The sequence below is a fragment of the Drosophila suzukii genome (genome assembly GCF_043229965.1).
Source record: "Drosophila suzukii chromosome 2 unlocalized genomic scaffold, CBGP_Dsuzu_IsoJpt1.0 scf_2c, whole genome shotgun sequence".
Lineage (NCBI taxonomy): Eukaryota > Metazoa > Arthropoda > Insecta > Diptera > Drosophilidae > Drosophila > Drosophila suzukii.
The window spans coordinates 12,918,762-12,937,359 of NW_027255896.1; the positions used below are offsets into that span (position 1 = coordinate 12,918,762).

General features: G+C 44.1%; 2 long non-coding RNA genes across 3 annotated transcripts; one reads left to right on the forward strand and one right to left on the reverse strand.

Moving 5' to 3' along the window:
- Positions 1–947: 947 nt before the first annotated feature.
- Positions 948–1,775, reverse strand: LOC136117744 (uncharacterized). Of its 2 annotated transcripts, none has more exons than XR_010655287.2 (3): positions 1,504–1,775; positions 1,119–1,443; positions 948–1,065 (listed from the first exon to the last, which is right to left on the reverse strand). It is a non-coding gene; the product is annotated as an uncharacterized lncRNA (long non-coding RNA). The 2 variants fall into 2 exon arrangements; XR_010655286.2 differs by having other exon boundaries at positions 949–1,065; positions 1,119–1,438.
- Positions 1,776–8,179: 6,404 nt separating this feature from the next.
- On the forward strand, positions 8,180–8,759 carry LOC136117743 (uncharacterized). Its single transcript, XR_010655285.2, has 3 exons — positions 8,180–8,412; positions 8,479–8,558; positions 8,613–8,759. It is a non-coding gene; the product is annotated as an uncharacterized lncRNA (long non-coding RNA).
- Positions 8,760–18,598: the final 9,839 nt, after the last annotated feature.

Genomic DNA, 18,598 nt, shown 5'->3' on the forward strand with positions numbered 1-18,598 from the left:
GCTCACATAGAATGCCTAGTTACATAGAAATTTACAAATTATTGGAAGATAGAAAATACATAAGTTTATCATAATTAGTTGCATTAGGGCTATTAAACTGTAAGACGTGACACAGTGCATTATAGTCGTCACAAAGAACCCGAAAAGGATCATGAAGGGCATAATTGGATCTACAAATTGGCAGGGACAACGGACGAAAACGACGAACTGTTCTACAGGGTACATTCCAGTTGAGGGAACTAAGAAGGAAGGGAGAGTCGACATCACCATTAATTAATTTATGCAAAAACATAACTCCATGACACTTTCTACGATGGTTCAGGGTTGGTAAGACCAGCAGGCGCAACCTCGCATGATAAGAGGGCAATCGACTTCCTGTGTCCCAGTTTAAACCTATCAAAGCAAATAAAAGGAATTGTTTTTGAACAGACTCTAACATATTTTGGTAACAGCTAATTTGAGGTGACCATATACATGAGCAATATTCCATTGACGGACGAACAAGAGAAACATACAAAAGCTTTGTTGTGTATGGATCATCAAACTCCCTTGACCAGCGCTTCATAAACGCCAGGAGACTTCTGGCTTTGTTAGTTATAGTAGATATATGGTTTTTTAAACCAAGTTTATGATCAAATAGAACGCCAAGATCCTGAACAGAAAAAATACGTTCAAGGGCTTTATTTCCGATAGAATAGGAATACAGAGATAAATTAAAACGATAAAAGGTCATAAAGTTACATTTAGAATAGTTCAAATTCAACATGTTAATCATGCACCACGTATACACACAATCAAGATCTAATTGAAGGTCATTATATGAATTAGGTAAACACATGGACAAACATAGCTTGACATCATCTGCATACATTAATACAGTTCACGATTTTATGACATAAGGTAGATCATTAATCATTAACCCAAAAAGTAAAGGTCCCAGGTGGCTACCCTGTGGCACTCCAGAAGTAACATTAATTATTTTGCAAATTTTATTATTAAAACAGACCATTTGAGTTCTATTAGAAAGGTAGGAAAGTATCCACTCTAGTAGGTTGGGTGGAAAACCTAAAAGGGACAATTTATTAATAAAAAAAAACAAAACTGCCTGAAAAGCTAACCTCGGCCGGACTTTTGTTTAGGCAAACCAGATCATAGCCGAAGGTTTTGTATTTTGGGACGGCGTTTTGGAGGGTTTTAGTTCACCCGTTCGCTTTTGGGGTGAAATTCTTTCAATCGGCGGCTTGCCCGAAACAATCAAAACTAGAGCAGCATGCATCATTTACCCTCTGAAAATTCCGATGAAGCGCTCCATGCTTCCAGGGGTAAACTAGTTGAAATTGCTTGGAGAGACAAGTTTTAATTATTTCTATTCCCTGGATTGTGAACAGCTTGGTTCCGAACCCCACGAACAACCTGCTGCTGGCTAGATGTTTATAGCCTGATCTTCGGATTGAGAACTAGATGTGAATTTCACGTTGGCTATCTCCTTTTACTTTTACTTACGCTCAGTTTGTCTTCCTTTAATTTACGTGTTGTTTCCTTCTGTTTTCAGATTTAAACGTTTGACTAGTTGATTATATCATTGTGTTTTAGCATACACGAGCCTTAATAATCACTGATGACAAAGATTAATGTGAATTTCGACTGCACGTGGTGTGGCCAGAAATTAAAGTTTACTACGTTTTTGAGTTCTCGAAACAGAAAGACTGAGTAGATCGGAATTCAAAAGCTGGGAGTTCAAACATCCGAAAAAATCTAAATTTTGACGTTACACTTTGGATCACTTTTCGACTTTATTTAGGCAACTTTGCTTGTGATTACATGGGGTTACACACTCCGGTAAATAACTCGGATACGTAACGAGTGCTAGCTTTATTATCAGTTACTTTTCAAAAATTTCGTTTAAAGATATTAAGGTTTGTACATTACACCCACCAGATATTCTGACGAACCCGACGAGGAATAATTAGCTGGAATTGGCTACATATGTCTTAGCATGATATGTTCCGATTTCTTTGCCCTGTAGAGTTTCCAGTAAATAGAAAGAATTTCTTCGCTTTTGTTTGACTCTACACTTGGAGAACTAGGAGCCAACTTTCTATTGAAATTATTGCTGAATTGACTTAAATGAAAATTTCTTTTAAAGACCTCTTGTCCTCTCGGTATGATACGGGTTTTGACCGCAAGTTATACTGCTTTACGTTTTTTGCATACGCCTTGCGACTGTCTTTTTTTATTTCTTGTCTTATTAACTGCAGGTGATCCTCACGCTCTAACCTAGTTGACTCTTCCAATATCGACGTTTCCTTTAATAGTTTATGGTCATCCCCGTGATTAGTCATATTCATCCCGAATAAGGCTCTATAAGGGGACCACCCGATTGACTGATGTAAGGCTGATCTTAAAGCAAAAGAGATACTGGGTAAATGTAAATCCCATTCGGCTTGGTCCTTGCTGATATACGATCGCATAGCCGACAGTAATGAACGATTTACACGCTCTGCCGCATTACTTTGCGGGGAATACAAAGCAGTATATACGTGTCGAATTCCTAGTTTACTTAACAAGGCTTCGAATTCATTTGCTTTGTCGTTGTCGCTCACAATTACCTCGGGAGCTCCAAATTCTGGAAAGATTCGCTGGCTTAAGAACTCATTGATCAGACTCGTTTTAAATTTTCTTAAAGGGCACAATCAATGATACCGGGAGAAGTGAACCAATACTATTAATAAACCGATGTTACCCTTCTTACTCCTTGGATAAGGACCTAAAAAATCTACGTAAAGTTTTTGAAAAGGTCTAACTGAGATGCTCTGCTGGCCCATCGGAGGACGCAAAGTCATAGTGGGAGCTTTTGTTTCCTTGCAGATCTCACAATTACGTACGTAATATCGCACCTCTTTAGATAGTCCTGGCCAATAAAAATTCCTTCGCAGTCTTTCTATAGTCTTTTGCATACAACCATGAGCATTTACATTGCTATCATGTGCTTGATGAATTGCAGAAGCACGTAGCGGTTCTGGTACCCATAATTTCCATTTAGCGGTATCTAGATTCCTCGTTTCCGGAAACGTGTTTTATAAACAAAACGATCCACAACCTGCAAATCTGGGAATTGTTCGGAGTTTTCTATTATTCTAGCCTTCTGGGACATTCAATTCATAACTTGCAATCTCATCTGCGCTAATTTTGGACAGAGCATCGGGTACAATGTGATCCTTTCCCTTTCTATGGGTAACTTTGAATGAAAATGACTGTAAGCGGAAAACCCAACGAGCCAGTCTCCCTGTTATCTCTTGTTGTCTCATTAGCCACTGTAAACTGCTATGATCAGTAACTACTTCTAACGGTTGCATTTCTAAATAGCAGCAAAATTTCTCTATAGCTAATATAACCGCCAGACATTCGCGTTCTGTCACGCTGTAATTCCTTTGGGACTTCGACAATTTCCGGGACATAAAAGCAATTGGCATCTCTTTTCCATCTTTGGCTAATTGCACGAGCACCGCGCCAATACCAAAATCGCTTGCATCACAATGTAAATAGAATTTTCTATCGAAATCGGGATTCTGTAGAACCGAAGCTGAGGTTAGAAGATTCTTTAAAGTGTTCATAGCTGTTTGGGCGGCCTCGGTCCACTTAAATGTTTTCTTGGAGGACAACACCTCGGTAATTGGGAACGTAACGTCTGAATAGTTTTTAATCAGCAGCTCTCACGAAAACCACGAACTTGTTCAAGATTTTTCGGGGTCGGCCAATTAACTATGCAAGAGACTTTACTAGGGTCAGTTGTTATTCCTCCACTTCCAATTACATAACCCAAGTAGTTGACCTTCGTTACACAAAAGTGACTCTTTGCAATGTTAAGAGTGAGATTAGCTTTCTTGAATTGGTTAGCTATATGCACTAGTACGGCTAAGTGAGATGAAAAGTCTTTCGATACAATACACAGGTCAACCAAATAGCCAAATACACAGTATCGTAAGTCAGGTGGAATTAATGTATCCATCAGTCGACACATAGTTGACAGGGCATTACATAATCCGAAAGGCATGACAGTGAATTGGAAGAGAGCTCTACCTGGGACTGTAAATGCTGTTAGCGGCTTTGCTTCTTTAGACAATCCGATCAGCCAATAGGCATCTTTTATGTTAAGCTTTGAAATAATGTTTGCCTTTGGAAGTCGAGCAACAATTTCCATGATGCTTTGTATCGGGTAGGCATCCTTCTTGGTTGCTTCATTTAGTTTTTTACCATCTAAACAAAGCCTTACCTTATTTGGCTTGACCACTAATCGAACAGGTGAACTGCACGCACTGACGGCTCGATTACACCCAAGCTAAGCATCCGATCAATTTTGGTATATAGAAGTTTCTCGACTGTAGGACTAACGGGGTAATATCGTTGCTTCACGGGTTTTGCTTCTCCTATGTCTATATCATGCTTTTTCCAATCAGTACGGCCAAGCCCTTTGCGTTCGAAATTTGGAAACATTTCCTTGACGATTTCCAGTTGTCTACGCTGAAATTTGGATAATGGATACTGATCTCCCAGTTCCTTGGTTTCTGATTCTAAGCAATTTATGGAATTCAGAATATCGGGAGCTTAAGAGAATACTCTCCAAAATTCGATACCCAATATCAACATCTGAGAAATGGAAGGAATCACATACAAATCAAGTACTTTTTCCTTGTCCTTATATCGCATGAGAACCTTCAGTATTCCAGAAACAGGATGCAATATCGCATCAGCGGTGCGCACATGCGACTTAATTGCATTATAATTCGACAAGTTGGTAAAAGATTCTTTCGCCAATGTGGACCCAATACAACTTACATTTGCCTCTGTATCGAGCAAATCTATCTCAGAATAATTAATAAACGAAACTTTAGCATAATTACGATTATCTATGTTACATTCAAATATTGTTTTTTTTAGCCTTTCGTTCTCCAAAATATTTACGCATTCGTATGGTATTGCGATGACTCTTCCTATCTATTCCCGAAAAAATTCGTTCTCTGACTTCATTATAGTTCTTCAATCTTTCATGGTATGGTATAAACTTCACGTTAATTTGCTGACTTCCAACTTGCAATGGTTGACTTAAATTTATAATGGGACTATTTATGTTATCTAGAATACCTCTTATTTTTGGGACACTCGGTTTTCCGACTTGCGCTTACAGTTTGCACAATGGGGTTTATGTATTTGTGGTGCTCCGCAACCATAACAAAATAATCGCTTTTCAGCCAAGCAGTCTTCCCACACAGGTCCAGGCATCTCACAATTCCAACATGTGATTTTCGCCGACCAAGTATGATTGACTGCGGCGATCGACAGATCCGACTCGCTATTATGTATTTCCTCATCGGGCGTTTCGTCTGCGTAAACACGAAAGTTGGCTGAGTCTTTACCTTTTTGAGGTACCATTCGCGGTTTACCAAGATCCCTAAGAAAATTTTCTCGTTTCTGTACTAATCGACGAAATTCAGAAATCGACGAAACCTTTTCAAACAATAATCTTCATCTTCACCAAAGTTTACGGACAGTTTATCTATAAGCTTGCAAACAGCTTCATAGATAGAATCAAAAAATTGCCCGGGTTTTTGTTTTCTGGCTCTTATTCGGTCCCGTAATTCAGTTGGGGTTCGACTTCCCCTATATTGCTCTCGTAACGCTTCACAAAATTCAGACCATGGAAAAGTTTGGACTCGTTTTTGGAACCTCCAATACCAACTACTGTCCTTCCCAATTAGCAACTAGTGAATGTTTTTATTTAGAAGTTCAAAGTCACTATCCAAGTTTTCTCGAGTTAATATGTTTAAGCGGTACAGAAATTCTTCAACTGACAAGCCCTCCGAAGATCCATCAAAGCGTACACCCCATTTTTGGAGAATGTCTGCAATTTTATGCGAGCTAGTGACATCCCTACCATTATTTCTCGAACTCGCTCATGGCTTGTTCCTACGTTTGAACTATTTATCGATGCTAAAACTTGAGAAACGGTTTCTCTGACTATCGACTCCATATTCTCCACGTAATTTTCCGGTCGTCTAGCGCGAGTACGTGGTCTTCTGGGCGGCCTTCCAGCAAGTCCTCCTTGAGGACCTCGGCGTTGCCGATGGAGAACGACATTACCTGTCGTAGTACTTTCCCTTTGTTGTCTTAACCTTTCTTCGTCAACGTCTAGTAAAGGTAATACAGCGCCTTCCTCCTCTCCACCTACTAGTTCTAATTCCTTCGTTAAAGAGCGAGTACATGGCCGTGGACCTACTGGTAATTTCTTACTTTGCTGTCCTTTTTGGTTATCTTTTGGTTTCGGAGATTGATTTCCAACCATGTATTTTACATCTTTGAAGCTTACTACAATAGAACCAAACAACTAGGCCATTCTTTTGTCTCCGTTACTTGTTTTTCTAAACAGGATTTATGGAATATGTGTTGGCATTTGGTTACTGCTGCGTATCTTCCATACGCTCTCCACAAACTATGCAGACATCTTGTAATGCTGGTGGTGGCTGTCTAAATTCATATGGTGTATGCTCGACTGGCATGATTGTATTATATTTTATTGTGTTTTTCCTTGGACAATTTCGGAAGCTCCGATATCCAGCTGCACCAGCTGCACCGCTCTCCCGCTCCCTCGCGCTCCCGCTCTCCTGCGCTGTTCCTAGCTCCCACCATGAATTCTCCGCTGCGCTTTGGAGCGCAGAGCGGAGCTTAGACTAAATTAGTTCAATTCTGGAGTTCAACTGAAATAAACCGCGGTCGTACCCCCGCCTACTTTTTCCAAGTTAACTTTTGTGCGTACATTAATTTCGATCAAGGGGCAATACGCGTTTCGAGTGGTTTCTCCCCTACAGCTTCCGCAGCACCAGCAGAAAACCGCACCAGCAGCAAGCCACCGAAGCCCAGCGAAGCAGCCCGCCGACGCCGCCAGTTTCCCGCCGTCGCCTCCCACGCCATTCCATCAGCGCCACCACGGTACCCAGCTACCCCCCGGCGTACATTTTGGACCTTCGAGCCGGATAAGATAAGTAAAGCTTTTCGTCTTATTAATTGCCGGTCTGCAGTCAGCCACTCGAAAATATAGTTCGTTTGACTTTCTGTACGATTTGTCCAAAATCCTAGTCCGATTAAATCCGACAACGGCAATTAAAAATTACTTCGCCATTTTTTTCTTCGATTTTCCTTTTGCTACGTGCGGCCATGTTGCCAATTTTTTCCGACTCCTTTTTTTAATTGCATTTGGCCGCTCATTCATACTTACATACACATATACAAAATCGAGAAAAAATTCCATGCTTAGAAAAAATATAGTGCAAATATAAGCCAAGCATACAGTGAGAATTATTAAATTTCTAGTGTTCTGCCAAATCAGGCCCCCAAAACTTTTCAAGATTTTTCTCTCTGTATATCCGCAGCCGCTAAAATACTTGCACGTATTTTTTCGTTTTTCCAAATACAGTCCACACACAATAAACCGAAAACTTCCACAACAACACATACCCCGCCGGCAATAATTATTTAATAAATTTAAAACCGGCGAAAATTACATACGTGCAAATATCTACATACATACAAATACCTACATACATACAAATATCTACATCCATACAAATATCTACATATATACAAATATCTACATACCCTTCAGTTCTGCAGTAGGGACGCGGTGACATGGCTCAAGGCGAAAAGCTTTTTTGTTTTTTTTTTGTGCCTAAAACGCTGTGCCGCTGTTGACGTCAGCAGAGAAGTCGGCGCAGCGTAGAAGACTGCCTATGAAAACGATCGTGCAACAAAGAGAGGCAGATATTCGGAGCTTCCCTCTCTTTCTTTGTCTTATAATTTGCCTGCACTCGGCGCTCTCAGAGACAAATTTCGGCAGGTCCGTTATTTCTTTTGAGTCTCTCCGTTATGTTCGGCTAGCGACTAATGTTTCGGCTGAAAAATTTTCGTGGCGCAGCGACATATGAGTGCCCTAATATTTTAGGAGCATTATTGTATATCGAAAAAAACAACTAATACTGTTTTATAAAAGTAAATTATTTGATTATAGTAAAATTAAGTAAATTGAATTTACTTATAATGTTATATTTACTTATTATACATTCTTATTACAATAAAATTTTTTAGTTAATTGATTTAAGTATTTAAAACATTTAAGTATGTTAAAAAAAATCGTATTGTATTTTTTACTCAAGAAGTAAAAACTATATAGTCGGATATATTTCACTTTAGAAAGGGTATAGGTGCAGTGGCACGCGCCAACAGCGAAGAGAAAACAAAAGAAATCTAGTAAAGGGGTGAGAAGACTTGGTGCATTCTGTTTGAGTGATTGAAAGGGAAGCATCCATTTTAATGGTGCGCAGCAGAGTTACTTTAATCGTTTAGTTAATATAATAAAGTCAGGTAAGTGCTACATTAAGTTTAAGATGTTGTGCATTGATCTTAGTTTAAAGTACGTAAATTTTGAAGGTATTCAATGGGTTCCGTTAGCCGAAAGTGGATGACGAAATGTTTTGTGCCAATAAAAATTCTGCAACAAGCTATAAAAGGTAAATATACAATTAAACAAATAAAACGCATTTTTTAAACATATGTTTTTTCAGGAGCGTTGGCCAAGGATTCATAGGACCCGGACAAAGGTTTAAGAACGGCGATGTCTAACGTTAAAAATAAGCTTACGAAGCAAAAAAACAGAAACTATAATTGTACAATTTTTGAAAATCTAAATAGTACCATATAACTAAAATGAATTAAAATGAAATGAATTAAATTCTATATTTTTTTAATTGAAAACTCAAGGAAAAATTCTGATTTTCACAAGTGATTCACTTGGGACGTGTCCCTTGCAAGTGATTTCACAAGTGAAAACTCAAGGAAAAATTCTGATTTTCCCAAGTGATTCACTTGGGACGAGTCACCGGCACGTGACAGGCCATACGAAAAATGAGTATAAGGAACAAGTGAAATCCCGTAGGACTTCGAAAAATTTTCATTTGAATTTTCACTTGTGAAAATGCGGACATCCCATACAATTTTCTATATGGAGCGTCACTTGTTCTTCACTTGTGCACGAGGACATGTCCCAGGTGATTCCCAAGGTGATTCACAAGTGAAACTTTTTTTTTGGAACTGAAGGGTATATACACATATCTACATACAGTCACATAAAATTTTTAACTCCACCATCCCGTTCCGACTAATTAAAGTTTTCCGTCGGCCATCCGGTAAAAAAGATTAAAATAAAAATTACACCAACCGACGTGAAAATTTTTTGGTCATTGTGTTTTATTTACCATCAAACTTTAAAAAATTTTTTTTTGGTATTTAAGCCTAGTACTCAGATCGACGAAAACCGCGAGCTAACCATAGGAGTGAGCGAGAGGCAAATACGCGGCTAACGCTTTTCGTCGGGTCTGTTTTTCAGCGCGGTACTCAGATGAGCTAAGGAAATACCAGAAAAAATACCAGATTTTGCGAGTGAATTTTCGATGAACGCCGTTAGCCGCGGCCCAAAGAATAGGAAATTTAATCTTTGGCGGTGTTCGTGTAAAGGCGATGTGGAAACTAAAAATTAAAAATGGAAGGAAAACCCCAAAATCGAATCCAGAAGGTCAGAGCAGATGAAATAGGACGCCAAATCCAAGCTTATGCCCTTTATTGCGGGATTTATCCGACATAAACAAAGGCGAGCAGATTCAGACCCAAATAAAGGTCATTTCTCTTTAAATGTCCGCTGGAAGTGATAACAACAAGTTGTCTATTCCACCTGCCGTATCCGTAGATCCGCCCACACCCGAACTAACTGCCAAGACCTCGTCGCCCCGAAAAAGGGTCACCCGTGCAAACGTCAAAATGGCACTAACACCTTCCCAGATCGCTCTAAGCAAATTTACTGAGGTCTCAGATCGGCTGAGTGAGTTTGAATCCAGAGCAAACACTCCTTCGCCGATCCCTCCTACTCTGTCCATGCTGAACATCCGCCGCGAAGAAACACGCGCGTTATGGGACCGCATCAGGGCATAGCAGAAGCCGGAGACAGTGCAGCTGATAGTTTGCCAGTTCTCAAGGCTAAATACGGCTACTGCTATTCCGTTTACGAGAGATGTGGGGCTCAGATCGCGGATATGATAGCCCAGGCTCCCCAAGTTCAAACTGTTCCTACCCAGACTTACATTCCCTCTGGATGTCGGCTGCCTCCGTGCGATACCGAGGTTTTCACCGTAGATTATCTGCGGTGGCCGACCTTTAGGGATCTGTTTACGGCCATTTACATAAACAATCCAAGGCTGACGCCAGTCGAAAAATTGTTTCACCTAAATGCCAAAACAAGCGGCGATGCACACACGATAGTGTCGAACTCCCCCCTTTCGCTCAGCTTGGGCTAACCTAACTGAGCGTTTCGAAAACAAGCGGTTGTTAGTAAATAGCCAATTGAAAATACTTTTCAATGTGCAGTCCGTTAATCAGGAATCTGGGTCAGCTATCCGTGAACTTCAACGTACCATCCAGGGTTACCTTACGGCTTTAGAACTGTCCGGAATTGAAACCGAAAATTGGGATTGCCTCCTAGTGTACATGTGCTCCTCCAAACTACCTAAGCTCACGCTATCCTTGTGGGAACAGTCCCTGCACAATAAGGCAGAGATTACGACGTGGCAGAAACTGAAGGCCTTCCTTACGGAGCGTCACCGGACCTTAGAAGCCATAGACGACGTACGGCCGTCAGGCTCGAGTCAATCTCTGCCAAAAACATCCGCCCCCACTGCAGCGCCTCGAAGAATAAATTCTTACGAGACAAGGGTAGCACCCAAGCCAAAAGGATGTGACCTTTGTAAGAAAGAAAACCATCCTGTCCGCACATATGCACGGTTCCTCCAGATGACGGTCGACGAGCGTTCGGCATACATAAAGAGGAAGCAGCTGTGTCTAAACTGCTTCGCACGAGGGCATCAGCTGCGTGATTGTGAGAGCACTCATAGTTGCTTTACGTGCCGCGGCCGCCATCACACCTTACTACACAGAGGCAACTCCTCCCAATCGCCTTCGAATCCCGCCCCAAGACCCAGATCAAGACCAAGTACACCAGTTGCAACCGCTTCCCGGTCCACGGACTCTACAGTCCAAAATTACTTCGCGACGGTGTATAGATCCGTCTTGCTGGGCACCGCCATAATTGACATATGTCACCTGGGGTCGAATTTTAAAGCTCGTGCCTTGATAGATTCAAGATCAGAGGCAACCTTTATTTCTGAGCGGTTGTTCAAACTAATTAAGTTGCATCACCAGGTAATCCAAGCACAAGTATCAGGCTTAAACCAGACAGAATCCGCTAAATCTAAAAAGCTCTGTCAGTTTACCATCCGTTCTCCGACCAGGCCTGGCTTGCAAATAAAAAAGACGGCCTATGTTCTTCCTCAATTAGCTGGAAACCTTCCATCTTGTCCGATTCCGCAACAGTTTCTACGGGATCTTTCCAAACTGTCACTAGCGGATCCAAAGTTCTACGAGAGTGCACAGGTAGATATTCTGGTCGGGGCCGACATACTGCCATCCATTCTCCTAAGCGGCACCCGGCCGAATATTTGTGGCTCTCTCCTCGGGCAAGAAACCATTTTTGGGTGGATCCTGCTCCAAGGGAAAATCAGATTTCCGTTTTTTCCACACGAATCTCCCACACAGTTGACACGTCCCTGGATAGGCTTCTCACCAAATTTTGGGAGGTGGAGGATCTGCCAGTATAAGTGACAAAATCTTCCGATTTGACATGTGAGGAAAATTTTCTCCGAACGACTACGAGAGACGATAACGGCAGGTATGTCGTAAGTCTTCCGTTTCGTGATCCTCAAAACATAAAATCCGCTTTCGGTCACTCCAGATCCTCCGCGTTGTCGCAGTTCCTAAGAACCGAGCAACGCCTAAAGAGGGATTGTCAGCTGAAAGCCAAATACGACTTCGTGATTCAAGAGTATCTCGACCTCAATCACATGAAAGAAGTCCGTCCTACCCATAATTCTGCCAGTTATTACCTTCCGCATCATGCCGTGCTCAAGCCGGAAAGTACAACCACTAAGTTACGTGTGGTTTTCAATGCCTCCAGCCCTTCAGAGAATGGGGTCAGTTTAAATGATATCCTTCATGCTGGCCCAGTCTTACAGTCCGATCTAACTATCCAGATCCTGAAGTGGCGATATTTCCGATACGTCTACAGTGCCGATATCGAGAAAATGTATCGGCAGATATGGGTAGATCCGAAGCATTCCCCGTTCCAGCGCATCTTATTCCGCAACAGCGAGGGGCACCTTCGAGATTTCGAATTACAGACGGTAACTTTTGGAGTCAATTGCGCGCCATTCCTGGCCATTCGAGTCCTGCAACAGTTGGCAACTGACGTGCATCTCAGCCATCCAAGAGCGAGCAACGTCATTCGAAATCTTTTGTATGTAGACGATGTCCTTTCGGGAGCTGACTCAGCCGAGGACGCTAAGTCCATTGTTCGCGAGCTACAAAGTGCTCTAGATTCCGCGGGGTTTCCATTGAGAAAATGGACCTCCAACAACAAAGAAATATTAGCTCATATCCAAAGCGATCATCTTCTGACAACCGACTTCCTCGAGATCGACACTGAGAGCACAGCCAAAACTCTCGGCGTACGATGGAAGGCGACGTCCCATGAGTTCTTTTTCGTCCCACCAGATTTAGCAACGGAAATCTCCCACACGAAACGCCAAGTCCTTTCCCAAATTGCAAAGCTGTTTGATCCAGCAGGCTGGCTCGCTCCATTTGTTGTGTGTGCCAAAATCTTTATGCAAGAGATTTGGCTTCAGGATCTAGGCTGGGACGATAAACTTCCAATTGAGCTGTGCCAAAGGTGGAACAGCTTTCTCCAGAGCTATTCGGTCCTAGACCAGGTCAGAATACCCAGATGGGTTTCCTTCCGTCCAGAGTTCCGCGTAGAGCATCACGGATTCTGTGACGCCTCGCAAAAGGCATACGGTGCTGCGATCTATGTGCGCGTAGAAGTGGGCCATAAGACGATGGTGCACTTGCTCACGGCCAAGACGCGTGTGGCGCTGGCCCTTCCCAGGCTGGAGTTATGTGGGGCTCTCCTTTTGTCCGAGATGGCCGAAGCCATTCTTCCCAATATGCCGAGGCTGACCTCAAAATTCCATTGTTGGACCGATTCCACGATTGTGCTAGCATGGTTAGCCAAACCAGCGTGCCATTGGACTACGTTCGTTGCCAACAGGGTGACGAAGATCACCGAGTCCACTGAGGCGGCCAATTGGTCGCACGTTCAATCCGAACACAATACAGCTGATTTGGCTAGTCGAGGAGTTCCCCTTCAAGAGCTGGTGGATAACCCGCTTTGGTGGCATGGACCCACTTGGCTGCAACGTCCACGCGATCATTGGCCCAGCCAGGGAACCGACCTGCCGGTGACTGAGATCGAAAAGCGTGCCGTTAAAGTCCATGTGGCGTCTATGCCGTCAGAAGATTTCCTAGATCGCTTTTCCAATTTAGATAGAGCTTTGCGGGTCCTCGCGTATGTCCATCGATTTGTCCAACGATGTCGAAGACAATCACCGCCTTCCGGGGTCCGTCTAGAGGCCCAGGACGTTGCCGCCGCGGAAGAACTCATGACAATTTGCACTCAGCGCAGGTATTTTTCTGAAGAATACCGCTGCTTGAGTCAGAAGCGTCCTGTGCCCGCGGCGAGTTCGATTCTCTCCCTGAACCCCTTTCTAGATAAGAAAGGGGTAATCAGGGCATGCGGCCGCGTAACGGCCTCCGACAGTTTGCGGTATGATGAACGACATCCGATAATCCTGCCGTACGAATGTGCACTCTCGCGGCTTCTGGTCAAATTCACGCATCTCATTACGTTACATGGTGGCAACCAGTTAGTGGTGCGTCTCACTCGATCCAGATACTGGGTTCCGAGAATAAAGAACTTGATGAAGGTAGTGGTTAACTCCTGCAAGGTCTGCGTTATCCACAAAAAGAGATTGCAAGTCCAGATGATGGGAAGTTTTTCGAAAGAGCGAGTGTCTTTTTCCCGTCCGTTCACGTACACAGGGATGGACTACGCCGGCCCGTTTAATATAAAAAATTATATCGGAAGAGCTTGTCTCATTACGAAAGGGTATGTGTTGGCTTTCGTTTGTTTTTCTACAAAGGCCATCCATCTAGAGCCTACATCCGACTTAACGACTGAAAAGTTTCTTGCCGCTTTCGCTCGTTTCGTCTCTAGAAGAGGGTGTCCTCGCCAAGTCTAGTCCGACAATGGAAAGACCTTCGTCGGCGCCTCCACCGTGCTTTCCCGAGACTTCCTGCAAGCCATTAAGGAGTCTGTGACCGATGCGTATAGTCATCAGCAGCTCACCTGGCAATTCATTCCTCCTGGGGCACCCCATATGGGAGGCCTATGGGATGCTGGTGTCAAGAGCTTCAAGACCTTGTTTTACAAGTCCACCGCTACACGAAAGTACACCTTTGAAGAGCTGTCCACCCTCCTAGCGAGAATCGAAGCTTGTCTGAATTCCAGACCGCTATCTCCCATGTCCGAGGATCCAACTGATCTCTTAGCGTTGACACCAGGGCACTTTCTTGTTGGTGGACCTCTTCTATCCATAGTGGAACCTGAAGTAAAGGGCGAATCCAACTCCATTCTGAACCGGTGGCAGCACTTAAAATCTCTCCATCAACAATTCCGCACTCGATGGAAGGATGAGTACCTTAAGGAGCTCCACAAGCGCAATAAGGGGCAAGTCCCCACAGAGAATCTGCGTGTTGGCGATCTGGTCGTCATTAAGGATGACAATTTGCCCTCAAATGAGTGGCGACTCGGAAGAATAGACTCCGTTTTTCCGGGAGCCTATGGCAATGTCCGCATAGTCGACATTCGTACGACACGCGGCATTGTCAAACGTCCAGTAACCAAGGTGGTTCTTCTTCCAAGAGAGCCGCCCAAAACTACCTCGTAACGAGCCGCGTTCCTTACACACCTTAGTCCGTAGCCATTATCCACGTCATTGTTAATCAGCCCTGTTTGTTTTTTCCTTATCCACACTCTAAACAGGAAAATGGCTCCCCGTCCACGTAGCGCTCAGGCTTTGGACAGCAGACGTACTAGAGGTACACAGTCCTACCGATGCCGAGTCTGCCGCGGAATCCATCCTCTTCGGAAGTGTCAGAGGTTCCTAAAGCTGAGCGCAGAGAAGCGGCTGCGGGCAGTTCTCATTAACAAGTACTGCGCGAACTGTCTCGCACACGAGCACTCCACTGGGAGCTGTCGTAGCGGTGACCGGTGCAGAACGTGCAACCGGAACCATCACACGCTGCTGCACATGCACGACCTTGTTTCCCGGAAGGGGTCCGGCTAAAAAGCAAAAGTCCGGCTCCAAGCAAAAGTCCGGCTCCAAGCAAAAGTCCGGCTCCAAGCAAAAGTCCCGCTCCAAGCAACAGCCCGCTTCTCCGCAGCGTTCGCGCCGGCAAGATCCGCCAACTTGCCAAACGCCTGCACCTCCACCGCGCTCAGCATCCTCGACACCAGCTCCGTCGCTCGCCGCACTTCTCCAGCGTCATAGCTTTAATGTCCTCCCGACTGCTGTGGTGATCGTCGAGACCGGAGAGAAGACGTTCGACACCGCCGCACTCATCGATCCGTGCACCCCGACAAGCTCCATCGATGCATCCCTGATGAGAGCATATACACGGCGACGATTCGTTCGAAGGTCGACGAGGCCATCAAGCTGGAGGTGGTCCTCAAGATCGAGCCGAACGTGCGCATCCGCACCCCCAGAAATTTATGGAGCTACCGCTCGCGGATTAGCGTTTCCACCGGCCAGCCACGATTTCATTGATCCTGGGCGCGGACGTCTACCCGAAGGTGATACAGCCGGGCTTCCACATGGTCGACGAGGGACTGCCAGTAGCCCAGAAGACGGTGTTCGGGTGGGTCGTCTCCGGCGCCTGTACGCAGGATTGAGGCGTAGGCGGCTGGCCGAAGTTCCGTCTCCTTTATTTTTTGCAACGCTAGCGATTGCACGGGGGGCGGAATGTTCAGGCCCACTGTCCGGCGAATCTGGACTGGCCCCGCTATCCAGCTGCACCAGCTGCACCGCTCTACCGCTCTCCCGCTCTCTCGCGCTCCCGCTCTCCTGCGCTGTTCCTAGCTCCCTCCATGAAGTCTCCGCTGCGCTTTGGAGCGCAGAGCGGAGCTTAGACTAAATTAGTTCAATTCTGGAGTTCAACTGAAATAAACCGCGGTCGTACCCCCGCCTACTTTTACCAACTTAACTTTTGTGCGTACATTAATCTCGATCAAGGGACAATACGCGTTTCGAGTGGTTTCTCCCCTACAGCTTCCGCAGCACCAGCAGAAAACCGCACCAGCAGCAAGCCACCGAAGCCCAGCGAAGCAGCCCGCCGACGCCGCCAGTTTCCCGCCGTCGCCTCCCACGCCATTCCATCAGCGCCACCACGGTACCCCGCTACCCCCCGGCGTACACAAATGAATATTTTATACCGTCCGATCTCGGACAGGGAAAGTCATGTAAATGTACCTCTGTTTTCCAGTAGATTCTGTATACAATACTCAGTATGGTTTTTTATATTGGTGGAATCCAAATAATGACTTTCTCTGACTATAATTACAAGATAATTGCCTACCTATTTCCAAAATTAAAGAAATAAGTGTCCAACTTCTCTAAATTAAACTCATGAATTTCATCGAAATAATTGAGCTATTTATTGAATCTTCTTATTGTATCTGACCTCTTTTTTTTCAGAAACTTAATACTGATGACCTACAACAATGCTGTTTCTATAGGTCCTTCCTTTCCTTTAATAAAGTATACGTATTTCCGGTCGACACTTTTCGCATGCGCAATTTAGTTCGAGTTCCAAGAAATCCCATGCACAATGTTTTTATAAAATGTAATCATCAACATTATTGGTACATCAACTGTGGTAAAGCAATTTTACATTGCTGTATTATCATAGCTATGCCCCACGTTGGGCGCCAAAATCTTGTAACGCACGCCTTGTAGGAAAAGTTTTTTTCTGTCTCGCCTTCTGGAGATAACCTACTGGCCCATGAATCCACAACTAACACGCGATTGGGACCTTTTAATACCCTAGCTTCAGCGGGAGGAATTGGGTGGGTTGTTGCGGCTGCTGTAGATCGCGGTTACGTCGAAATATTTAAAGATCTCTCCAGCCTGTTATTCGTTTTGGATGGTTTTAGCTCACCCGTTCGCTTTTGGGGTAAATTTCTTTCAATCGGCGGCTTGCCCGAAACAATCAAAAGTAGAGTAGCATGCGATCACTTACCCTCTGAAAATTCCGTTGGGAAGTCGTCGATGAATCTTCGGGGACTTTTGTGGCCGCGGTTGGCCAAACCTCCGCCTCCCCAACAGAAGGGATCCTATTCCCGGTTGACGAATGATTTTACCGCCGACTAGCCTAGCCTGGATTATGAACAGCTTGGTTCCGAACCCCACGGACATCCTGCTGCTGGCTAGATGGATCACTAGCCAAGTCGATCTAGCCATGTCCGTCTGTCCGTCTGTCCGTATGAACGCTGGGATCTCGGAAACTATAAGAGCTACAATACTGGGATTAGATTTCTGATTCCTGATTTCTAAGATTCCTGCGGAGCGCAAGTTTGTTTCAGCAATGTGCCAAAACCGCTCGAAAAATCGTAGATATGATCGCGCCAGAAATGGGATCTCAGATTTAAATTCCGAAGCCTTGCACGCAGCGCAAGCTTGTCACGCGAATATGTCACGCCCACTCTAACGCCCACAAGCCGATCAAGCCTGTGGCGCCCACAATTTTCATGCTAGATAAAAAATGTTAGCTGAAATGTATTGATCAATACCTATCGATTGATCCAAAAAAAGTTTGCCACGCCCTCTCTAACGCCCATAACGCTTAAATCTCTTTACCGCCCACATATATTTATATATATATATATTAATGTATGTATTCTAACCTCGCTTGCATATCTTCATTTCCCTTTGATCCCATTAGCTGAGTAACGGGAATCTGATAGTCGGGGTACTCGACTATAGCGTTCTTTCCTGTTTTTTTAATTTTTTTCTCGATTATTCTTATGGGAGCTATAAGATATAGTTATCCGATCCGGCTGGTTCCGACTTATACACTACCTGCATAAGAAAGAAGACTTTTGGGAAAGTTTTAGCCCGACAGCTTTAAAACTGAGAGACCAGTTTGCGTAGAAACAGACGTACAGACGTACGTACGTATCTTTAGCGATTATATATTTATATTATTTATAATTAATAACGCACGAATAGGTTATATTAAATGAATAGCGTTTATTCGGAGCGGCAGACGGACTGTGTAAAAGCTCGGTTCCAAGAAAATCATATAGACATTTGCAGGCTTACAAAGTAGTTGATGAATAGATAAGCGACAGCTTTAGTGGTATAAGAAAGAAGGCGACAAAGATAAGCAGAGAGCGCTGCAGGTGCCGTCGTACACCTTTGCGCACATGACTAGGCGCTGGCGATTTGCTCCGAACATACTCCCCCCGTTGGAAGAGGTAAGGTTCCAACTATCT